At 33.9% G+C, this 15,982-nt stretch overlaps 2 protein-coding genes across 4 annotated transcripts in view; both read left to right on the top strand.

The window, feature by feature from the left end:
• LOC127729014 (tyrosine protein-kinase src-1-like) overlaps nt 1-15,982 on the top strand; it is a 149,587-nt gene that overhangs the window by 41,677 nt on the left and 91,928 nt on the right. The window lies entirely within an intron of this gene.
• The window catches only part of LOC127730178 (sodium-dependent glucose transporter 1-like), a 55,519-nt gene that overhangs the window by 9,871 nt on the left and 29,666 nt on the right, over nt 1-15,982 (top strand). For 2 of the 3 annotated variants that reach the window (XR_007994989.1, XM_052238439.1), the window contains exon 1: nt 10,722-10,799. The exons of the other annotated variant lie outside the window; for it this stretch is intronic. The gene's annotated coding sequence lies outside the window, so the exon portion shown is untranslated. Of the gene's footprint in view, nt 1-10,721; nt 10,800-15,982 lie in introns of those variants that run through there. 3 annotated transcript variants of the gene reach the window in all.

Here is a 15,982-nt window from a genome sequence, read left to right as displayed (position 1 = left end):
ATATTGGTGGCTGTTACTATTTACCTCCCACGTAGACTGGTTCCCGATCGCAATATTCAGTATGTTACACATATACCAATATAACGACAGGGACGGACTTTACGTTACCTTGAACAGGACAAAATTCGAATATCACGGCCCAGGCCATGTGTAAATGTCAAACAAATCTATGGCTTCCATGAATTATTTCTTAAACAAAAATAAATCGGACCCTAAATCCTACAGACCTATTTCTCTTACATCAAATTTTTGCAAACTAATGGAAAGCATGGTTAATGTTAGACTTAAATATCTGCTTACGGAAAAAAATATAATAAATGAAACACAAAGTGGGTTTCGTGAAGGTCGCTCCACATTAGACCACTTACTGCGACTCGAAACAGACATTAAAACAGCTAATAAAAGTACGTAAACAAATGTCACCAGCATTTTCATAAAGCAATATTTGGTTTTGTATCAAGCCCGTTCTTATCTGTATTTGTTGCCGCAACATACGATTTTCAAATAATTCAACTCAAATAGTAAAATTTTATTTCTCATTAATATCGTTCTTGTCCAGTATTACAAGCCTGGACGAATTTCAATGTGAAAATAAATTCTGAAAAATGAATTTGTCTCCGTTTTTCTATCAGTTTCCTGTCCCGATCAAGACCCCCTTTCACAAACGGGCTAAATTAATGCTTGCGTACATTGCACTCCCATCATTTATCATATTTCGGTATTTTTTTTAACAATTTTAAGTAGTAAAATTTGGTTTTACATCGAGCTCATGGGAAATTATGAACTTTTTGGTCTTACAGAACATGATATTTCACAATAAGGTTTGCAAGACTCAAGAACAGCGAGAAAGACTATTTCGCAGACTGTTGAATGATACTCAGTCCGTTCTTACAACGACTAAGTCCTCATGCACAGATTTTGAATTACAAAAACCCCAGAAACTTGCCCATTAGCCAAACCGAAGAAAGAAACCAATAAAAGCACGTACTCTGCTAAGATATTAGACTTAGCAAAACAAAAAAACACTTGTCTACCTTTGTATGATTATATTAAATAAAATATGATATTCGTTTATTTTGTTGATTATGGAGAGGGGGAAAAATCACAAAGAAAAACAAAAACGCACTTGTAATAGACAAACTATAAAACAATATCAATTGTTATTTCTTTTACTTAATTAAGAACTGCAGAACGTACAATAACAAAATTAATTTAGCTGTCCTCATTACACATAAACAGTATGAAATTACATTGAATGGGACTTTTGAATTTTTTTTCTCCATTATCGTAAATTCACTATACACATAAAGTAAATTTAATTACATAAATCAATAGACTATTTTCATATTACCGACTTTTGACTCCGGATTATATTTATTTGTCGACTGGTTACCTTGGACATCATGGTACCAAGTCAGGTAAGAGCAAGCTAAAGAAGTAAAACCAAGCTTTCAATCGGTACAATTTTGGGGGAAAATTACCTGGTTAATATTTTTTTTTCACTACAAAATTATCGGAAAACAGTAAACTTTCCCCTCAAATTACACCGATTATATGTTTGATGTTACTTATTTTGGCTGCTCTTACTTGACCAAGTACCATGATGTCCAAGGTAACCAGTCGACAAATTATATTATCCGGAGTCAAAAGTCGGTAATATGAAAATAGTCTATTCCAAAACAACTTTAAAATATCGCATAATTAAATTTTATTAAAACACTGTTCTAATAACATGGTATTCATAAGGTATAAGGATAATCCAATCAATTTTGTTGATTGGATTATTCACGGCTGAGTAGTTGTGTAATCAGTGACACGTGCCCTCATTATTTTATAAAAATAATAAATATTTATTTAAGTTCATTTTCAAAATCTACCAAAATTTACCACTGAAATAAACAGCGTGCAACCAATATAACCATTCTTCCTGTGTGCATATACGATGACTATAAAGAGTCCTGAGTGCACTCAGGAGGTCCTGAGCAGTGTTTAGACGTACCCTATGTGGATCAGTCAATCAAATGATTTACCTTTGTTTCACTTTCAATGTTGACATTCTTTTCCTTTAAATAACTTTACATATACAATTCACGTGTTATCCATCTCTAGCTAAGGGGTTAAATTGAAGTTCACATGAATACGGATTCAATGAGGTCGAATTATTCACTTGCAAGTGAATAATTCATCATCAATATTTCTTAGCTTATTTTGACAAAATTTAACCATACTGGCGGCTAAAAGCGAATCATTATTTCACTATTTCACTTTCATTAATGATTGAACAAAAAAAAAAATCATATATTAGATTTTTTATATATCTCGTAGCTAGTGCCCCTTTAAAACAAAATACATATATGGATTGGCGATATCTGGCCACATTTTTATTTCATAATATAGATTCATATAATATATATATATATATAGATAGATGTATATGTAGATAGATGAATGGTTGGTTACCTGAATATAATATAGCAACCTTACAGATAGATTCTAGATATATGAAAATGTAAAGATGCACGGGTGCATTAAAATTTAGAATGCACCTTGGGATACACGGGTTTAAATATCCAAAAACCTTAAATGTCATAGTTAAAATTAAGATTATATGCAGCGAATTCTGCCATTTACGGGAATCTATTTATGATGCTTAAACTTCAAATAAAAGTCACTAGTCTAAACGGCAAACAAGCAGTTAACATCATCACAGTCAAATCTGGATTACCACTGCCACGGACAGAAACCTGAAAAATAAATACAAAAGAGCAGTATCTCATACAAAAAACGGAGTGGGAGAGCGGGTTTTAAATTATACCGCTAACGAAATTTAAACAGCTTGCTTGCTTGGAAATTCTCTAATGGACTAAAACGTCACTCATGTTGGGTAAAGCTAAAACATGAAACACTATCCGGATGAGGCCCCAGCGATAAATGAATTTAAGTCTATTTACTTAAAGTCCATTATTGACTGGCACTTTTCGTCGTCTTCATAAAGTTGATAGACGAAATATTTAATTTACATTAACTATTTAAAGCTATTTAATGTTTTTACCTCTGAAGTCTTAACTGAATTTACGATTAATTAATTGCATATCATTTAGTTCAGCGACAAATATTTCATACTTATAATATAAAAAAATAAGGGGATGTAATTTGATTGCCAATGAGACAACAATCCAACAAAGTTGAAATGAAGTGGATGTTAGCAATTATAGGCAACAGTACGGCCTTCAACAATGAGAAAAACCCATACCATATAGTCGCCTATAGAAGGCCCCGACATGAAAAATGTGGAACAATTCAATTGAGAAAACTAACAGCCTAATTCATAACATCTATATTTGGCTTATTCATACTCGTGTAAAAGTATGACAATAAATTTTTAATCATTTAATGAAAAAAAAAATGGGAAATGACTTAATTTTAACCTTTAGAGAGATGTTACGGGTTCTGTATTTCTATTTCCAATATGGTTTCAAGGAAATGGTGTTGCTTAGCCATGGATAGGGAATATTGATCAACTTTTAGCATCAGCTTAATTAGATTTCATGTAACCATTTACAGATCTTTTTTGTTACTTACCGGTACATGACATTTTTTGGTATTTTTATGCATGCATGCACCATCTGTGTTCAAGTTTCATTAAAGGGATCATTGTTTTCTATTTGAAGTCTGCCTTTTCCGGATCAAACAGAAGTAATTTTAGTGATTTGAATTTCACTAAACGGATACCACATGCAGTATAAATAAATAAATTATAGAGAATGAACTGATGAAACAATGTTCTCTGGGTGATCTACATTTATTTTTGTAATTTAAGGGATCTAGTCGATAATAGTATTCTCTATTTCTCTCTGCGATGATTCACATTGAAAAATCCAAAATGAACACCCAATTTCTTTGCATTCGTTAGAAGATAACATGAAAGATCTTAGAGGAGATTCACTCTACTGGCACAAAATCTTTTTACAAAAAATCAGCAGCGGTTACTACGGCCTCTAAAGTCTGGTACTAAATGTATTTCCGATAATAACTACGTATACGGGCAGTACTTTCTTTCATACTGTTTTGCTTGTGTTATGTTTTTGAAATTGCGGTTTTTCTACCGAAACATACACAATAGGAAACTCGTGACTTTCAAGACTCCATCTCCAAGTTTATGCCTAAAAAGTGGTAAAGGCCTACATCAATAGACACAATAAATTAAAAAAAATAACATATAGAGGTCGACAAATAATACGCAAGCATCTATATAAAACTTCATATATTAAGTAGTCTCAGGTCAAGACGAGTTATGATAAATTTAAGCCAGTCTACTGAAATTATCCCTAAACATAAAATGCAAGAAAAAAATGTTCTTAAATGTATATAACAAAATGTTTCGCTGAGCGCAGCCTAATACGACCGCAGAGATCAAACCCTGAACAGTTTGGGCAAGTTTGCCGGACAAAGTCTGAATTTGGATTGTGGTCAAATTGTTTACATAATACAGGTTTCTGACACACAAAAAAAATGTGGTCAAAGATCGGAAACTAAATGTGTCTTCGGACGACTACGACGACGCAGACGACGACGCAGACGACGACGCAGACGACATGATAAAATTTTTTGCGGTCGTAAAAAAAAACTACTGCTCGATCACTTGGTTCATGAATTAAAACAGCACAGTACAATGCTGCGGGAATAAGATATTCTCGACAATACTCACCTCTTTTTTTTATCGGGCATTGCTATATCAAAATGATACTTAGAAAAACAAAAGTTTTTGAACATGGAAAGAATAAACGATTATAACTGACCCTTCATTGCCCATTTAGAAGAAATTAGGTATAAACCCCTTTTATACAGAGGCGAGACGTATTCGTCACGTACAACTTTTGGCTATATATTACATAGATAAACAACTGCGCCATGAGCGCATGATACGCCCGTCGCTTTTTCAAAGAATAAAGTTCAATAACTTCTCAATGTCATATTAGAAAATCATGAAAAACTAAAGGGATGTTATCTTGATATATATAAACCAGTCACCAAAGTTTCATGATAACTGCTCAAATTTTGTCCGAAAACTGGAAAATCCATCTTTTTTTAATGAATAAAACCCAATAACTCAGAAACTTAAAATCTAAAATTTATAAAAATCAAAAGGGAGCTCATCGCAATAGATATAAACAATTCACCATAGTTTCTTTTAAATTGGTGAAAGTTTTTTTGAGTTATTGTCCGAAAACTCGAAAATCTCCCTTTATTAATGAAAAAAACCTAAATTCGGAAACTTAAATTCTAAAATTTATTAAAAACGAAAGGGAGCTCACGTCAATAGATATAAACAATTCACCAAAGTTTCATGCGAATTGTTTAAAGCGTTTTTGAGTTATTGTCCGACATGTTGACGACGGACGGACGGACAAACGGACGGACGGACAAACGGACGGACGCACAGACGGACAATGGTAAACCATAATACGTTCCGTAAACGGACGTATAAAAACTACGTTTTAAAAATAAATTTTATGAAGTTATTTCTAATTGGATTTCAATCAACTTGGTACCAATAGAAGAAAAATTATCACATATTTATTTGTTTATGTGGTTATATTTATCCTTGAAGAGTTCTCTTTCACTGATGATATAAACACAATAATTTTTTATCTTGAAATTTTCTATATATTTTAACCAAATTAGTTTGCAAATTAATATTATAAATATATAGAAAACAAAAACAATCGAAGATAAAGTTATGACCAAATAAACAAATATACTTCCGACAATTCTGTCTTTCAACACATGGTTGGGTAAAATCCACCCATAAATGCCCTAACATATCTTTTTGAAAAACTGTTATGATATGAAATATTTAGCCGAAAATTGTAGGTGGCAAATACATATTGCATAATACTTTACAATATTCTCTTGCAATTAAAAAAAAGAACTTTTTGTAATTGGTCTTGCCTTTTGACTTTGACATAATAAAAGAGGGAAGAATTACCAGACGAAAAATTAAATGGGTAAATTAATTATCAACAGTTATAAACACGTAAATTGCACAAATTCAACAGTATTTTCAAAAATGTATCAGTCAAATTTACATTCATCTCCTTGGTCCAACAAGATGGAAATTTGTATAGAAACATTTTAATCATTCAATATATCATCATCAAAATGTTCTCCTGGTCACTTCCTTTTTAAAGTGAATGCCGTTCGCGTAGAAAAACAACTTGCTAAATTAATAATAAACAAGAGGCTGTCAGAGTGACAGCAAACCGGATTTTCCTGCAGAGGTCGAACTCTGAACAGTTGAGCAAGTATGGACACTACATTTAAGGTTAAAACAGCTCTGAATTTAGATTGTGATTTAATATTTGACACAGCATAGGTTTGTGACACAAAATGAATGTGGTCAAAGAACAGAAATATTTGAAATTGGACATTTACCTATTATGGTCCAATATCCAAAATCTAAGTAGATATTAGAATCAGCATATCAAAGAACCCCAAGAATTCAATTTTTGATGAAATCAGACAAAAGTTTAATTTAGGACCCTTTGGACCTCAATGTTGACCAATTTGATAAAGGAGCCCATAATCCAAAATCCCTCAATACATGGTTAGATTCAGCATTTCAAAGAACCCAATAAATTCAATTTTTGTTGAATCAAACAAAGTTTAATTTTGGACCCTGATTTGGACAAACTTGAAAACTGGGCCAAAAAATCTAATATTTAAATACAGGTTTAGATTCAGCATTTGAAAGAACCCTATATATATTAAATCTATGTTGAAATGAAACACAGGTTAATTTTATCCATAATATTTTCTGTGCAAAGGGAATTAACTCAAACTGGATAAATAGTTCTCTAAAATAAGATATGATGCAATTTTTTAAATAATAATAAATAATATAATACCAACAACCAGTGATGACTAAGTTCTCTAAAATAAGATATGATTTAACACTCAAACATTCTTAGAATCAGCATATCAAAGAACCAAATAATTCAATTTTTGATGAAATTAAACAAAAGTTTAATTAAGGACCTTTGGACCTCAATGTGGTATTATCTTATCAATAATGAAAAGAAATACAGGTTTAGATTAAGCATTTCAAGGAACCCTATATATATTCAATTTATGTTGAAATCAAACACAGTTTAATTTTGGACCCCGATTTGGACCAACTTGAAAACTGGGCCCAAAATCAGAAATCTAAATATATGTTTATTAATAGACAATATAAGCTTGGTTTTTATAGTTCACTTCATCAAAAAAAATATATATCATTCAGTCAATTAGTTTTTACAGAATAACAAACAAACTTGCCACAAAATTCTTCAAACAATTTACCAAAGAAAAGAAGAAAAAAATCCCAAATTTTATTTATCATTAAAACAATGTCTTTTCAAAATCTCTAAAACTTATCAGTAACAAGAAATAATTGTAACAGGATGCTGTACGAACTCTCCCAAACAAAGCTCCAATAATTCGTCCTTCTCATGGTCGCCTGACATTGGGCAAAGTCCAGTACAAATTGGTTTGTGATATGCATAAGTGACGCCTATGGATTGACCCTGTATGTCATTCAAATCTTCTTGAAATGACGAACCGGAATATATATTGTTTAGGGGTGAAGATCTCGACCGTTTACAAGTTCTCAAAGGGGAGGGGGAGTGATCCCCAAGGGACTCGCCCTTTATTTCATATGATTTGGTTTTTTTTTGTCCCATACAAGAATATATATGGTTTATTGGTGGGGATCTCGACCGTTTACAAGTTCTTAAACAGGAGGGGGATGGGGTGACCCCAGGGGACTCACCTTTTATTTCATTTGATTTGTTTTATTGTCCCATACAAGAATATTTATGGTTTCCGGGTGGGAATCTTGACCGTTTACAAGTTTTCAAAAAGAAGGGAGTGAGGGTTACCCCAGGGGACTTCCCCTCAATTCCATTTGATTTGTTTTGTTGTCCCATACAAGAATATATATGGTTTAGGGGTGGGGATCTCGACCGTTTACAAGTTTTCAAAAAGAAGGGGGGTGGGGGTTACCCCCATGGACTTTCCCTATATGTCATTTGATTTGTTTTATTGTCCCATACAAGAATATATATGGTTTAGGGGTGGGGATCTTGACCGTTTACAAGTTATCAAAAAGAAGGGGGTGGGGGTTACCCCCATGGACTTCCCCTATATTTCATTTGATTTGTTTTATTGTCCCATACAAGGATATATATGGTTTAGGGGTGGGGTGAACCAGGGGACTCCTCAAATATTTCATTTGATTTGTTTTATTGTCTCATACAAGAATATATATGGTTAAGGGGTGGGGACCTCGACCGCGTACAAGATAAAAGCACATTCTCAAATTGAAGGGGGTGGGGTAAGAATATATATGGTTTAGGGAGACTTAATTATCTACAAAATGTCTAATAATGAACAGTAAATTTCAAACTTCATTTATACAGTCCTACTAGTAAATTTCAAACTTTATATATACAGTCCTACAGATCTTATCAGCAAACAGAAAATTTTCAAATAAATCTGTCATTCTAATGATTATCATAACTATGAACTATGAACTATGGTTTAACATAGTACTCTAACATTACATATAAAATAATTAATGATGTAATTAACTTCAAAATGTCTAATAATATAGCTTATAATCATCACCACTCAGGAAATAGAAAATTTTCAAATAAATCTGTCACTCCAATTGTTATTGTGAGATATGACATTATGTTTAGTCATAATATGATAACAAGAGAAAAATATTTAAAAATACCACTTTTGGATATTAAAAATGGCGATAACTCAAAAAGGAGAAATACTAAAATCGTGAAAATTGAACTTGACCTTCATTTAGTCACAAGAAACAACATATCTAAATTTGAAAAAAAATCATGACAGCGTTTTCATGTTAATGAAGAGAGACTGTTTGGTAGCCGCCCGTCCGCCCGCCCACCCGCCCGCCGTAATCCCCACATCAATAACCGATATTTCCTTCGAAAATCCGGTTAAAAATCGGCTGAAAAGACGACATCAAAAGAATTTGGCACTGGCGACGTCCAATTGTCATAACCAATTGGCAACGTCATAAAGTTGATATTTTAGAATCTGGCATCAAGAAGGATATAGTATTTAAGCTTATCATGAAATCAGATTATAACTTTCATATATATATAGTTTATGGGTATGAGTATAATAAGAAATTATTCCTGAACACATGTGAGTTTAAGAGTTGCAGTTGAACAGAATATGGCGTTAGATATTTTAATAAACTGCTTCGCTGAGCGCAGCTAGATACGCCCGCAGAGGTCCAACCCTGAACAGTTGGGACAAAAATGGACACAATATTCAAGCTTGATTCAGGTCTGAATTTGGATTGTAATTAAAAATATTTGACATATTATAGGTTTCTGAATAAATGTAGTCAAAGAACTTGAAATTGGTTATATGAATTGAATTTATATTCAATTAAAGATTTCTTGCTGTTGTGCAATACTTAGTAAATCTGTTGTCAGACTATAAACAAATAAAGTTCAATTAATTCTCAATGTTATATTAGAAATTTATGAAAATAAAAAGGGAGCTTACATCAATAGATATAGACAATTCACCAAAGTTTCATGAGCATTTTTGAGTTATTGTCCGAAAACTGGAAAATCACCCCTTTTTTTAATGAATAAAACCCCATAACTCAGAAATGTAAAATGTAAAATTTATAAAATTCTAAAGGGAGCTTACATCAATACATACAAACAATTCACTAAAGTTTCATAAGAATTGCTGAAAGCATTTTTGAGTTTTTGTCCGTAAACTGGAAAATCCCCCCTTTTTTTATGAATAAAACCCTGTAACTCGGAAACGTAAAATCTAAAATTTATAAAAATCGAAAGGGAGCTCATGTCAATAGATATAAACAGTTCACCACAATTTCTTGCAAGTTGGTGAAAGCATTCTTGACTTATTGTCCGAAAACTGTAAAATCCCCCTTTTTTAATGAATAAAACCCCATAACTCGGAAACGTAAAATCTAATTTTTTATAAAAAACGAAAGGGAGCTCACGTCAATAGATATGAACAATTCACAAAAGTTTTATGCAAATTGGTTAAAGCATTTTTGAGTTAATGTCCGACATGTTGACGACGGACAGACGGACAACGGTATACCATAATACGTCCCGTAAACGGGCGTATAAAAATTGAAATTTGGTTCCTTCAACCAACATACGTAATAAATCTCAAGACTTAACACCGTTTTTTGCTAACTCATATATGAAAGTTTGTTGCCTATAATTTAGATTATTACTATCAGTGTTTCGGGATTTTTTGCTCATACTGTTTAAGCATGGGTCCCTTTTCAAAAGTCTCCCAACTATTACCTTGATTTTGCAAGGTACTCTTTTATATTTTTGTTACATTTGTACGCTATGATCTATATATAGGCACCTGGGTGAAGATTTCACTGCATTGTTTGTCTTTTTGCTGATTGTTCCAATGTTTGCTTATAATTTTACTGAGGTTTTTTACCATTGGATTATATTTAGTAATAAGAGTAAGTGGAACTTTTCTAGTTCTATTGGTCTTCAATAAAGTTGTTTTTCTATTCGTTGCACTTTTAACGTTATTTATAACCTTTTCCGTTTCATTTATACAATATCCTCTTTCAACTAACTTACCTTGCAAGTTAGTTAAATGTTTGTCTTATTCAGCGATGTCATTATTATGTCTGATATGACGTATAGATTCACACACTGCGATACTTTTAAATGTGTGTTTAGGATGTGCACTAGTGATAGGTAAATATTGATATGTTTCGTGTTGTGTATTTATAACTGCATTTTGGGTTCTTGTATATATAACACAACTACTAAATAATCGTGACTGCTTCTATAACTACATTTTATTAAACTGAACTATCTCATAGATACATGTACATACAAAAGTACGAAAGATAGAAACCAGATGAGATTTAATTGCCTTATTGTTTACAATGTCAGAGTCTCTGCTGTAGGTTAAAAACTGCGTAGTATTTATAATCCGGTAATTTATAATAGAAGATAAAATAAACACATAAAATGTCAAAAACACTATAGTTCCTCCCTGCTAATTCCAGACGTGTGCTCGTGATAAGAATTATGAGTTAAAATTGACCTATCAAATTGAAAACAAAAATAAGAGTAGATAGACTGATAGGTCATACAGTTTACAATATTTTCGCAATATTATGCAAGATCAGACCTTGGTCTGATTATGATTACACGAGGGTTATTATGCTCATAATGTGTAATAAAAGTCCTATTCATGCACACTGACTATTCCATTTCGGCGATTAATCTTTTCGGTGTATTTCGTTCTCTTATTGGATTTCGTCGCGGCATTGTTATTTCATCGCTTTTGTTTTGCTCCGGTGATTTTTCGGCCACATGTTGTTGTGTGCGTGTCTCCGTATTGTCAACTATAATATTATCATTTTCGATTGATTGTTCATACGATTTTGGCATTTGAGTAGACTTTAATTGTTCAGTATGTCTTCTCCATGTGTGTCCGTTGTCGGTTGAAACTTTATACATGAGTGGTCCTTCACGCTCGCTAATAATTCCTGCTACCCACGGATCGTTTCCTCTATAGTCCTTTTCAATAACTCTTTCGCCTACTTCAAATTGTCTGTCCTTCTTATTCATTCTAATTTCGCAAGATTTTTCCTGGCTCTTTCTAACGATGTTTCGTAAGTTTGGTTTTAACAAATGAAGTCTAGATCTTAAGTCTCTTCCTATAAATAGTTTTGAAGCTGTTTCATGGGTTTTTGTGTGGTGTCTGGCGATACGTCAACAAGAAGTTTGCGATCTTTTTCTTTACATCACCAGATTCCCATTTCATTGCTTTCATTGACTGTTTAAATGTTTGAAAAAATCTCTCAACAAGTCCATTTGTTGCTGGATTGAAAGGGTGCTGACTTCGTGTGTTTTATTCCATTTCGTCTCATGAATTCTGCGAATTCTGCCGATGCAAAACTTGGTCCATTATCTGATACAATATGAGCAGGTACTCCGTTTCTAGCAAATACTTGTCTCATTATGTCAATTGTTTTTGTTGCTGTAATCGATTTCATTTCGAAAACCTCAGGCCTTTTGCTATGCGCGTCCACCATCACAAAAAAACATTCTGTTGACAAACGGTCCAACGTAGTCTATATGGACTCGTTGCCACGGGGTCTCAGGCCACTCCCATGGGTGTAACGGTGTTAGTGCTGGTGCGTGCTGATTTGTCTGGCATCCAGTGCAGCTTTTGACTAAATGTTCAATGTCACTGTCTATATTGGGCCACCAGACATGTCCTCTGGCCAACGCCTTCATTTTCACCACTTCTGGGTGACTACTATGAAGTAATTGTAGAATTCGATTCCTGAATTTAATCGGAATTATGACTCTTAATCCCCACAGAAGGCAACCATGACTAACGGTTAATTCATTTCTGCGGGTGAAATAAGGTTTCATTAACGAATCGTCCGTTATTTCCCATCCGTTCATTGCTTGCTAATACCTTTTCTTTTCGAGTTTCACGTTGAATTTCGGCGCTTGTAATTGGGAGGTCCTCAATTTGTGACTCGTGAAAAAGATCATCTGCGTCTTCATTGTTCATTTTCATGTCACTTTGCATCGGTAGTCGCGATAATGCGTCTGCATTATTGTGTTTCTTTGTATTTTTGTATTCGATGTTGTATGTAAATCCAGAGAGAAAAATAGCATAACGCTGTAACCTAGCGGCGGTAGCTAGAGGAATCGATTTTTCAGGATTGAAAATTGCGGTTAAAGGTTGATGATCAGAAAATTTCCTACCGTACAGAAATGTGTTAAATTTCTTCACTCCCCACACTATTCCAATCGCCTCCTTTTGGATTTGTGAATAGTTCTTTTCGGATTTTGTAAGACTCCTCGATGCGAAAGAAATTGGTGTATCCGATCCATCCGGCATAACGTGAGATTACACTGTCCCAAGTCCGAATGGCGAAGCATCACACGCTAAACGGACTGGTAATTGGGGTTGTAGTGTGTTAACACTTGGTCTGACGTAATAAGCTCCTTTGTCTTTTTGAAGGCCTTTTCACAATCGTCTGTCCAGCGCCATATTCGCTCTTTTTCTAGCAGTTGATTCAATGGTTTAAGTACAGTTGCTGAATTAGGCATAAATCTGTGATAATACTTTATCAGTCCTAAGAATGCACGTACATCCTTGACATTTTTCGGAGTCGGAGTTTCCATTACAGCCTGCACTTTGTCTGAAGTTTTCCTCAGTCCATCTGCACTAATTTCATGTCCGCAGTATATGACTTTGTCCTTGAGAAAAGAACATTTCTGCAAGTTTGCTCTAAACCATAGTTCTGAAGTCTCTGTAACACATTTTTCAAGTTTTGCAGGTGTGTTTCGTCATCAGGGACCGTTATTATCATATCGTCCAACATGCATTGTATACTATCAAGCCCATTTAATACCTGATTCATTGTTCTTTGCCACATAGCTGGGGCTGACGCAATTCCGAATAACATCCTATTATAACGATACAGTCCTTTGTGCGTATTGATTGTCATCAATGGTTTTGACTCATCGTCTACCTCCATATGTAAATATGCATCTCGGATGTCAAGTTTCGTGTATTTCTGTCCTCCTGCGAGAGTAGTGAATATCTCGTCGGTCCGCGGAAGCGGGTACTGATCCACATTTAGCATAGGATTCACGGTGGTTTTGAAATCTCCACATATACGAATTGTACCATTTGATTTCATAACGGGGACAATTGGTGATGCCCATTCACTTGTGTCGACCTTTGAAATTATTCCTTCTTTTTCAAGCCTTATGAGCTCTTGCTCCACTTGCGGTTCGACTGAAAATGGCACCGGTCTAGCTTTAACGAATTTCGGTGAAGAATTTTTTTTAACGTGAGATGTGCTTTAATATCTGCAACACACCCTTTTCCCTCACGGAAAACATTTGGATACTCCTTCAGTAATAAATCCAGCTTTTCATTTGAATTTCTTGACACTGAAATTTTATTAATCCACTGGAGATTTTTCAAATCTAAATTGATTTATCTTAACCAATCACGCCCAAACAATGCAGGGCCACCTTTTTGCACTTCATACAATTTTAGATTTTCACATTGACCATTATATTTAACTTGCACATTCATTTATCCAGTTGGAATTAACAACTCTCCTGAATACGTCTTCAGGGTGACATTTGCGCTTTCAAGCTTTTCATTTTGAAAAAGCTTTTCGTAATCCAGAGCAGAAATTACTGACACGGCTGAACCTGTATCCAGTTCCATTTTAACTTCTTTTTCATTCACATTTGGCGTAATCCAAATTGATTCCTGATTGGAATTTTTAACACTGTAAATTCCTAGGTAATCCTCCTCATCACTTGTGTATTCCCGTGATTGATTATCCAAAGAATTAACATTCTTTTGCGCCGGTCTTTGTTTCGGTTAACCGGATGATCCACACGCTTTACGAATGTGTCCTTTCTTATTACAGCTGTGACACACCGCGTCTTTAAATCTACAGTTGTCTGCTTTGTGATTCTTTCCACTACATCGGTAGCATACGAACGATTTCTGCCTATCCGTTGTAATTGGTAGCGGTCTACGTTGCTGTCGTTGTATCCTGTTTACAGAACTCTCCGTGTTGAATTTCCCTCTTAACTCAATAACATCTTTGTTTGCAGTCTCTACGGCTATAGCAATTCCGATAGCTTTCACAAACGTTTAGTCCGGCACTGTTAACAGTATATTTTGTGTCTGTTCATCCTTAAGTCCAACCAAAAACTGGTCTCTTAAAGATTCATTTAAGTTCCCAAATTCACAATATTCGGCAAACTTTATAAGTTCTGCTACATATCTGTTCACAGTTTCTCCTTGTATTTGATAACGTTTATAAAAGCGAAATCTCTCTGCGACAATCAATGGTTTCGGGCTCAAATGGTCCTTCAATAACTTTACAATATCATCATACGATTTAGTTGTGTGTTTATCCGGTAAAGTCAAATTTCTAAGAAGTCCATAGGTTTTTCCTCCTAACAATGTCAATAAAGCTGGAACCTTCTTTTCATTTTCAAGTGCGTTCACTCAAAAAATATTGTAACAGTCTTTCAACGTACGATCTCCACGTTTCCGTGCTATCATCAAACGGCTATATTTTTCCTATATATCCTGCCATTGTCTAATTAACCAAGGTAATTTCACAGAAAATTATTTTCGGAAATGTCCTTTGAATTAAAGACAATAAATGGCCATCCTCGTCGCCAAACTGTTGTGTATTTATAACTGCATTTTGGGTTCTTGTATATATAGCACGACTACTAAATAAACGTGACTGCTTCTATACTAGTAACTACATTTTATTAAACTGAACTATCTCATAGATACATACATACAAAAGTACGAAAGATAGAAACCAGATGAGATTTAATTGCCTTATTGTTTACAATGTCAGAGTCTCTGCTGTAGGTTAAAAACTGCGTAGTATTTATAATCCGGTAATTTATAATAGAAGATAAAATAAACACATAAAATGTCAAAACACTATATTTCGGTTTTTTAACCGGATTTTCGAAGGAAATATCGGTTATTAAATTGGGGATGTACGGCCGGCGGCTGGGCGGGCGGACTGCCAAACAGTGTCTCTACAATAACAATTTTTTTTCAAATTTAAATATGTTGTTTCCTGGGACTTAATGAAGGTCTAGTTCAATTTTCAAGATTTTAGTATTTCTCCTTTTTGAGTTATCGCCATTTTTAATATCCAAAATTGGTATTTTTAAATATTTTTCTCTCTTGTTATCATATTATGACTCAGCATAATGTCTTATCTCACAATAAAAATTGGAGTGACAGATTTATTTGAAAATTTTCTATTTCTTCAGTGGTGATGATTATAAGCTATATTATTAGACATTTTGAAGTTAATTACATTGTTAATTATTAA

The sequence above is a fragment of the Mytilus californianus genome, unplaced genomic scaffold, assembly GCF_021869535.1.
Source record: "Mytilus californianus isolate M0D057914Y unplaced genomic scaffold, xbMytCali1.0.p SCAF_2, whole genome shotgun sequence".
NCBI classification, from domain to species: Eukaryota; Metazoa; Mollusca; class Bivalvia; order Mytilida; family Mytilidae; genus Mytilus; species Mytilus californianus.
This window is presented reverse-complemented; position numbering and strand designations above follow the sequence as displayed.